The sequence below is a fragment of the Elephas maximus genome, chromosome 24 (genome assembly GCF_024166365.1).
Source record: "Elephas maximus indicus isolate mEleMax1 chromosome 24, mEleMax1 primary haplotype, whole genome shotgun sequence".
In the NCBI taxonomy this organism is placed as follows: domain Eukaryota; kingdom Metazoa; phylum Chordata; class Mammalia; order Proboscidea; family Elephantidae; genus Elephas; species Elephas maximus.
Window position 1 is genome coordinate 63,105,705 of NC_064842.1, and position 10,590 is coordinate 63,116,294.

The following is a 10,590-nucleotide window of genomic DNA, read 5'->3' on the forward strand; positions in this document are numbered from 1 at the left end:
TTATGTATAACAATCCTATCCTTTCGTTTGATCACAGTGGGACTTTATCACCCATTCCTACACAACTGCTTGGACATATGACCCACCTTAGGTCAAACAGTGTGGACAATGGGAAACAGCAATTGTTCATATATGGATATTAGAGGAGAGAAATTATTTTTCTGCTTGGGTTTCTAACCAGCGATTTTGTGTGTCCTTGTGAATGACTTGAAAAGAACTAGCACATATTTTGGAGCAACAAGAGATATTTTAAGACTCTGGATCTGGCAGTGAGTAAAGGAAGTACGACTCTTAGAATTCTCAGTCACTGAAACCAATAAATCCTCTTTTTGCTTTAAATGGTTTGAATTGGATTTCTATCACTTGTGTGTGAAAAATTCCTGATCAATGTATTTCTCTGTCACATATGGCAGCCTCCTCAATAATGAATAATTACTAGTCATTTCTTGGCTAAATACCAGAATTTTTTCCTCATAAAACTAAGTAGTGTAACATCTTTAGTTTTTGTTTTTTGTTTTTCAGCAAATTCCACTGCTGTTTGGATGCTACTTTTCAAATCACTGGCATGGACTAACATTCCATACTCCCACCACAAAGTATCTAAACTACCTGATCCCATAGTAAGATTTAAAATTTCACTTTAATAGCAAGCTTTAAAAGATAAGCAATTAAAAATGTTTTACTGACCAACCTTTTATCCAATTTTACTGTATTATCTCTGTGGAATATTTAATAGAATGAATTAAACTTTCTTCCGTTCTATAACTTTATCCATTTTCTTCTGTAATGCCAGCTGAAACAACAGCCAAGTGTAAAAAATGGACACTACTCCATCTTTAATGAACTAGGAGATCATGCGCCCAAATCACAAACTCCGAAGAAAATATAAAAATAAATATAAAAATACTAGGACCCAAATGAGGGATGGTATTAAGAGCAAACGCAAACTCTGAGAGATGCTTTAAATAGTATGGATGTCCTTCAAAGTAGATGGTACAGCCTCAAATGATCAGTACCTTATATAGAAGGTGAGAATAGGATACAGGTTTTCTTCAATGAGACTGATGTGTGAGGGAAGGCTGAATAAGAATCTGCATAGATGCATCATCTCTTCAGAAAGCAGACAAGAAGAGCGCATACACCACTATTATCCAGGTGACACCTAATCAAAGCCAACTGAAAACAAATAAATAAATGATAAATATGTCTTAAACACCTGGAGCGTAGGGCTTTGATTTCAACATTCTGCAGACCTTCTGCTTACCAGACGTGTGGAAGGTAAATAACCAAATGGAGATTTTTACCAAGGAGATGACAAAACAGCAATGATGAGGGTATGTCCTACCCTGCCATTACTTCACCTTACATCTTTTCACCCTTAATTATATTTCTGCAGATATTTGGACCAGATATGTGTCCCATTCAAACTTAGTAAGAAACTAAAAGAAATAAGCACAGATAGCATAGATTAATCAAAGAAATAGGTGAAAAAAATAATGTAAGAAGAAAAAAGCAGATAAAGAAATCACCATTAGAAGGATTAGACCTTAACACCAAAAGATAGTTTCTACTCAAGTCTTGTTTCTGAGTTCAGATAAATTAAAGAAAACATGAAGGAAAAATTTGAAGACCAGAAATAAAAAATAAAATCACAGAGCTCAGGAAAAAAAAAAAAGTGAGAGAAATAACACAATTTTGAAACCAAAGCGATATCAGAAGTAATGTAAACATATCTATTCATTCACACACACACACACACACACACACACACGCACACGTCTGTATTTTGTAATTTGGGACATAGATGAAAGGCTTGAGAGAATCAACCAAAATAGAATGGAAAATGATTAAATAAAACTGATTAGATATCAAATCATGGATATGGAAGGCTAACAAAGGAAATACAAAATACGCTTAATTGGTGTTACTAAATATAAGAACAAAACATTCAGTAACACCAGATGACACATAATATGTGAGAATAAAGCATATTTAAAAATCCAAAGATTTCTTATAAGTATACTTTTCTAAAAATAAAAAAAGCCTTCACTTACAGATTAAGTGAGCGTATTGGATTTTAGGAAAAGTTGACGCAGAATACTAAAACTAAGAAAAATACTAGAGAAAGCAGAATAGATACTCTATTAAGACTGATGAAAAGATTCATCAAGATTGCTGAATACAAGATAAACTTATAGAGTCAGTGGCTTTTCAGAATGAAAAATGCCTGATCAAACTTAATAAACCAATGACAGATTGGGAAAATCTGATATTTACAATATTTAAAGCCAATAAGAGGATACTTTCTAGACTACATTAAAAAAAAAAATACTACATAAACAGCATGTTATATAAGAAATTTCTGCAAATCAACAATGAAAAGGTATGATGTTATGGAGTGAATGTGTTCCCCAAAATATGTGTTGGAATCCTAGCACCTATATCTATGGATACTAATCCCACTTGGGAATAGATTTTCTTTGTTATGTTAATGAGGTCATATCAGCATAGGGTGTGCCCTAATCCTAATCACTTTGGGATGATATCAGAAGCAGCATAGACACAGAGACAAGTGCAAACCAGGGAAGACAGATGCCTCATGGAGATCAACAAGGAACTGAAGAACAGAAGCTAAAAGAGACAAAGATCTTCCCTCAGAGCCTAAAGAGAGGGAAAGGCTCTTCTTTGTTTGTTGTCCTGAGTTTAAACTTCTTACTTCCCAAACTGGGAGAAAATAAATTTGTTTGCTTTAAAGGTACTCACTTGTGGTATTTCTGTTACAGCATCAGTAGGAAACTAAGAGTTATGACTTATCATTAAAAAACAAAAAAAAGGATATGAGCAAACAATTCACTGCAAAGGAAATGCAAATGTTTCCAAAATACGTGAAGTATATGAAAAGAATTCTTACACACATTAGTAAACTACAAAAAACAAGCAAACCAACCCACTGCCATCAAGTCGATTCCAACTCATAGCGACCCTATAGAACAGAGTAGAACTGCCCCATATGGTTTCCAAAGAGTGCCGGTTGGATTCTAACTGCCAACCTTTTCATTAGTGGTCGGAGCTCTTAACTGCTAGCCACCAGGATTTCCATATATACCTTACAGCCGAGTAATTCCACTCCTATATATATGCTTTAAAATATTTATATACTTGTGCACCAGTAGACATGCGACACGTATAAAAATGTCCATAACAGCATCATAATGTCTATTAACGACCAAATGGATAAATTATGGTTTAGTTACACAGTGTATTCCATACAGTAATGAGAAACAACAAACTACAACTACCAAGAACAATGAAGATGAGTCTTACAAACGTAATGAGCAAAAAGAGCAACAAAAGAGTACAGTGTATGATACCATTTGTATAACATGTTAAAACAGACAAAACACTCTGATTTTAGATGTTGGAATAATAAAGAGTGGCTTCTGGTATGATGGTAATTTTCCGTTTGTCTTTGTGCTCTTTACATGGATTATGTAAGGTTATGAATTACCCTCATTCATACATAATACTTCAATAAAGTGTTTTTTTTTTTTTTTCTTCAAAAAGACCTGGTTAAGTAGGCTTGAAATCAAAAGCTTAAGGTAAAGAAAATTGATATTATTAAACCTAGGGCAATGAATTAGGACTTAATTATTCTTTTCCCCATAAGGAAAATCATTGATAGAATCCAGGCCTGGAAATTTAACCTCCTTTCTTTTTTTTTTTTTTCACATTACAAAATTTAATTCAAATATAGTTATTGAAAATACACACACCTCTTTTCATTTCATAGTATACATCAGTAAACAAATGTTTGGAATAATCAAAAATAAAATCTTACAGTTATTTTCCAACATTCTATATCTGGGGAAATTTTTATTTTACCAATGAATTTTCTCACTTTCTATTTTTTTTTTTTAATAAGAAAACTATTTCAGCTATTACATGGAAGTTTTAAAGGATTTCATTTTACTTGGATCCACAGTCAATGTCCATGGAAGCAACAGTCATGATATCAAACAAAGTATTGGATTAGGCGAATCTGCTGCAAAGGTCCTCTTTAAAGCACTAAAAAAGCAAAGATTTCACTTTGAGGCCTAAGGTGTGCCTGATCCAAGCCATGGTATTTTCAATCACCTCATATGCTTTCCAAAGCTAGACAATGAGTAAGGAAGACTGAAGAAGAACTGATGCTTTTGAAGTATGGTGTTGGTGAAGAATGCTGAATATACCGTGGACTGCCAGAAGAATGAACAAATCTGTCTTGGAAGAAGTACAGCCAGAATGCTCCTTAGAAGTAAGGATGGCAAGACTTCGTACTTTGGACATGTTATCAGGAGGGATCAGTCCCTGGTAGAGAGTCAGTGAAAAAGAGGAAGACCCTCAATGAGATGGACTGACACAGTGGCTGCAACAATGGGCTCCGGAATAGCAACAATTGTGAGGATTGCACAGGACCAGGCAGTGTTTAGGTCTGTTGTGCCTACAGCTACTATGAATCTGCACTGACTCAACAGCACCTAAGGACAATGTTTCAGCCGTTAGAAGTCAGGCTAATGGTTATTCCTTGGGAGAGTAATGACTAAAAGAGAGCCTGCAGGGGTTTCTCAAATGCTGCTGTTGCACTGGCTTTTATCTATATGCTGGTTACATGCATACACTTATTTTTTTTTTTAATTAATTCAGCTCTAGACATGATTTGTGCATTTTTATATGACCGTATTATAACTCAATAAATATTTATATTAAAAAAGAAGAAAAACAGGCTCAGAGATATGAAATTGGTGGGGGATAGAAAGTCTATTAAAATTATTTTTTCTGTATCTCTGTTATATCTGTGCTAAGGAAAGAATATACTATTTTGTAACTCCAAAAGGTAAATAGAATTTGATTAAAGATAGTTAAAAAGTATCTTTTGGGCATACAGGGGAAAAATCATGCAAAGGAAAAAATCTGAATGACATTGGACTCTTTCACATAATCGTATGTTACACATAAGTGAAATAATATTTATAAAATCTTGGAAAAAGGAAGTGTGACTCAAGACTTTTTATATTTAGTCAAGTTGACATTTTAATATAAAAGAAATAAATTCATGAATATGCAAGAAATCAAGGAAGGGAGTCCAAGAGCTTGTCTTAAAACTTTGATTATGAAATACAGAAAAAAGAAGTTGAATCAAAATTAAGATCTCAATAACAGAGAAGCCACAGTTGGAACAAACTGGTGGTAAAAAATAAATAAATAAATAAATCCACTTAGACATAAAATTAAGATTTGAAGAAAATGGAAAAAATTAGTAATTAAGTTGAAAGTATGTTAGAACCATAGAATGAATGTTAAATATAATAAAATGAAGAAGGGAGGGATTGGAGGTAGATAGTAGGACTATACTTCCTCATACCATTAATATTAAATACATCTACAAAACTGGCTTTGTATGAAGTGCTTCTGCCAGAACCACTGTGAGCTCACCAAATGCCTTCTCCATAGTCATAATATTCCTCACAGCATTGCTTCGGATCAAGAAATTCACTTCACGGTAAACAAAGTGTGGCAATGGGCCTATGCCCATGGAGTCCACTGATCTCACCATGTTTCCCATCTTGAACTATCTGACTTGATAGAATAATGAAATGTCCTGTTAAAGTGCCATTACAGTTACAGTGCCAGCTAGGGGGCAATACCTTATGGGGATGGGGCAATGTCCTTCTGTTTATGCTCTAAATCAGCATCCAAAGTATGGTGCTGTTTTTCTCAGGTCCAAAGTTCATGGGTGCAGGATTCAAAGGGTAGAAATAGGAGTGAACTACTCTTCATTAATCCTAGCCAATGACTAGCAAAAATTTTGCTTCCTGTCCCTGTGACCTTAAGCTTTATTGGTCAAGAGACCTTACATCCAAAGAAAGGAATGCTTCCACCCAGAGAAACAACAATGACTCCATTGAACTGCCTCTGAAATAGCAGACAAAGAAGAGAATTACTTTGCTGACTACGGTGATTGATCTTAATTACCAAAGAGAAATTGGACTGCTACTACATAATGCAGGTAAGAAAAAGTATTTCTGGAATACAAGAGCTCCCTAGGGTATCTCTTAATACCACTATGCCTTGTGATTAAAGTCAAAAACTACAACAATTCAGGTAGGATGGAGCCCTGGTGTTGCAGTGGTTAAGAACTTGGCTGCTAACCCAAAGGTCGGCAGTTCAAATTCACCAGCCGTTCCTTGGACACCCTATGTGGCAGTTTTACTTTGTTCTGTAGGGTCACTATGAGTTGAAATTGACTTGAGGGTAACAAGTTTACTATGAGTTGGCCACTAAGCCTCTGTCAATTTGTCATACTATGGTGGCTTGCATGTTGCTGTGATACTGGGAGCTTTGCCACTGCAGAACAGATCATCAACTGTTTAAGTTCAAGCTGAGGAAAATTAAAACCAAATTCACAAGAGCCAAGATACAACCTTGACTATATTCCACTTGAATTTGGAGACCATCTCAAGAATAGTTTCGCTGCATTGATCCCCTAATGACAGAAGACCACATGAGTTGTGGGAAGACATCAGGACATCATACATGAAGAAAACAAAAGGTCATCAAAAACACAGGAAATAAAATACCAAACAGATGTCAGAGGAGACTCTGATACTTGCTCTTGAACATAGAGGAGCTTAAAGCAAAAGGAAGAAATGATGAAGTAAAAGAGCCGAACAGAAAATTTCAAAGGGTAGATTGAAAAGACAAAGTATTATAATGACATGTGCAAAGACCTGGAGTTAGAAAACCAAAGGGGAAGAACACATTTGGTATTTCTCAAGCTGAAAGAACTAAAGAAAAAAAAATTCAAGCCTCCAGTTGCAATTTTGAAGGATTCTGTGGGCAAAATATTGAACGACACAGGAAGCATCAAAAGAAGACGAAAGGAATACACAAAGCCACTGTACCAAAAAGAACTGGCTGTTGTTCAGCCATTTCAGGAGATAGCATTTGATCAAGGATTGATGGTGTTGAAGGAAGAAGTCCAAGCTGCAATGGAGGCATTGGTGAAAAACAAGTCTCCAGGAACTGACAGAGTACCGACTGAGATATTTCAACAAACGGAGGCAGTGCTGGAAGTGCTCACTTGCCTATGCCAAAAAATTTAGAAGACAGCTACCTGGCCAACTGACTAGAAGACACCCATACTTTATCCATTCCAAAGAAAGGAGATCCAACAGAACACAGAAATTAATGAACAATATCATTAATATCACACACAAGTAAAATTTTGCTGATGATAATTCAAAAACAGTTGTAACAGTACGACAAAAGGGAACTGCTAGATATTCAAGAGAGATTCAGAAGAGGATGTGGAAAAAAGGATATCTTTGCCGACGTCAGATCGATCTTGGCTGAAAGCATAGAATACCAGAAAGATGTTTACCTGTGTTTTACTGAATATGCAAAGACTTTCAACTATGTGGGTCATAACAAATTATGGATAACATTGCCAAGAATGGGAATTCAAGAACACTTAATTGTACTCATACAGAACTTGTACATGGACCAAGAGGCAGTCGTTCAAACAGAGAAAGGGGATACTTCATGGTTCAAGTAAGGAAAGGTGTGTACCAGGGTTATATCCTTTCATGATACTTATTCAATTATTATGCTGAGCAAATAATCCAAGAAGCTAGACTATATGAAGAATGTGGCATCAGGTTTGGTGGAAGGCTTACTAACAACCTGCAATATGCAGATGACACAGTCTTGCTTGCTGAAAGTAAAGAGGACTTGAAGCATTTGCTGATGAAGATCAAGGATTATAGTCTTCAGTATGGATTGCACCTCAACATAAAGAAAACAAAAATCCTCACCACTAGACCAATAAACGAACGTCATGATAAATGGAGAAAACATTGACATTGTCAAAGACTTCATTTTACCCATACTGACAATCAACGCCCATGGAAGCAGCAGTCAGGAAATCAAACAACATATCGTATTGGGCAAATCTGCTGCAAAAAGTCCCCTTTAAAGTGTTAAAAAGCAAAGATACCATTTTGAGTACTAAGGTGCACCTGACCCAAGCCAGGATATTTTGAATTGCGTCATATATATGTGAAAGTTGGACAATGAATAAAAAAAGACCAAAGAAGAATTGATGGCTTTGAATTATGGTGTTTGTGAGGAATATTGAATTCACCATGGACTACCAGAAGAATATAGAAGTCTGTCTTGGAAGAAATACAGTGGGAGTGCTCTTTTTAGGCAAGGATGGCAAAACTTCATCTCATCTTCTTGGGGCATGCTGTCAGGAGAGGCCAGTCCCTGGAGAAGGATATCATGCTTGGTAATGCAGAGGATCAGCAAAAAAGAGGAAGACTCTCGACAAGATAGATTGACACAATGGCTGCAACAGTGGACTCAAACATAGCAATGATTGTGAGGATCGGGCAGGACCTGGCGGTGTTTTGTTCCATTGTACATAGGATCACTATGCACTGGAACCAGCTCGATATCACCTAACAACAACATTATGAGTCCTAATCAATTCAACAGCACACAACAACAGTAACAATTATTGGCCAAGATCCTTTGGGAATGAAATTTTGGGTCACCTGGTGGCATAGTGGTTAAGAGATATGGGCTGCTAACCAAAAGTTCGGCAGTTTAAATCCACCAGACCTCCTTGGAAACCCTGTGGGGCAGTTCTACCCTGTCCTATAGAGTCGCTATGGGTCAGAATCAACTGGATGACAATGGATTTAGTTTGGTCTGGTTTTAATCAGGCAAAGAACCACAACCAGTGTAGGTACTCAGTGGGGTCAAAGGGAATACAGAATGGATGATGGAAGAAGTGAAACATATTGAAATATCAGCTATGACCAGGAATTAATTGACTAATTACAGGAGAGAGGACTGTAATTGATATGAGTATTTCTTACTTATTTGTACCTAATGTTCCACAGATTAAACAACTAGCGCCAATATGTCTGAAAATATGTCCGCGATAGGTAGATTCCTAGAGAAACATACAAGTTAACAAAATTGATTAAAAGAATTAGGAAGTTTGAACAGTCATAGAACCATGAAAAACTGTCCATCTTCAGCTAAAACTTAAAAGCTAAATACAATAAGTCCCCTGAAGTCTCATTATTTCTCATGATAAGTCAGACATAAGTGGTCTGTGTGCACCATGGCCAAGGTTCCAGGAGGAAAGAGGTTACCTGGGCAGGATGGATATGGGACTAAAAGAATCAGTACCATCTCCAGTTAATGTGGTTGTTAGGTGCCATCAAGTCAGTTCCAACTCATAGTGACCTTATGTACAGCAGAACAAAACACTGCCTGTCCCTGCAACATCCTCACAATCATCGTTATGCTTGAGCCCGTTGTTGCAGCCACTGTGTCAATCCATCTCGTTGAGGGTCTTTTCTTTTTCACTGACCAGTTCATGTTACCTCTATTTAAGTTACCCTGAGGTGGCCGCTAACCTAAGGATCAGCGGTTCAAACCCACCAACAGCTCTGCTGGAGATGTGGCAGTCTGCTTCCATAAAGTTTACAGCCTTGGAAAAACCTATGGGCAGTTCTACACTGTCCTATACAGCAGTTATGAGTCAGAATTGACTCGATGGCAACAGGTTTTGTTTTAGGTTTAAGATGGGCTTGGTAATGCCTTTTAACGAGAAATGTTTGAAGTAATCTCAGGAACAACACTAGGGAGTGTGCATACTGAGGGCCACGTAAGCAAACCAAGGGCTCAGTTAAAAACCTTGAATGCAAGCAATGCTGACATCAGCCAAAAGTCTTTTCTCTCCCTGGGCTGTCTCAGTTGAGTTGTGCCAAATCTTTGCTACAGTACCAAAAAGAGAAGGAAATGAGCCCCCAAGAACATCCAAATTTGTCTATTATCAGTCAAACCCTGGTCCCTGGAAGACTCATTGTTTACAAGTAGCTATTGGTCTGGGAGTAGAGAAATTTGCAGAGTATTTCCTGAGAGTGGAGCATCACTGAGAAACCACACAGCTGAGTTAAATTGCAAGTGGCATATTCAGACTTTTGAGGGATTCATGTTATGAGACATTGCCCAGAAGATTTGTAGGAGGATATTTCAGGGTATTTGTACATATCTATAATAGAAAAAGAGACTATTTATACCCCTCATCGTTCCACCCATATCCTAGGGTTGGGCATTTTCACAACCAACGAGTTAAATTATTTCACTCTGTTGGGAATGAGCCAGACTGATTGTCCTTTTTTCAGAATGATGATTTCTATAGAAACTCAAAAGTTGCCATGTCGTTCTCATAAGGAATCTACGGGGACAGAGGAGGGTGTCTATAGAACCACTTGAGGCAAAGTAAATGTTCAAGTTCATGGATGCTCAGGTATCCTTAAGTTGAGCAATATGATCTTTCCCTCCAATCACTGAGTTTAAAGCAAGCATTTAAAAATTTGCCTATATATCTTCAAAAGTCACAGCAGAAATAAAATAAGAAGAGGAATATACTGTTCTGGAAAGAAGGGAGATACACTGTTCCTTTCCCAAATTTTCTCATTCTCTATTCACTAACTCATGTCTTTCTAAAAGCATAGACAATTCAGAAGG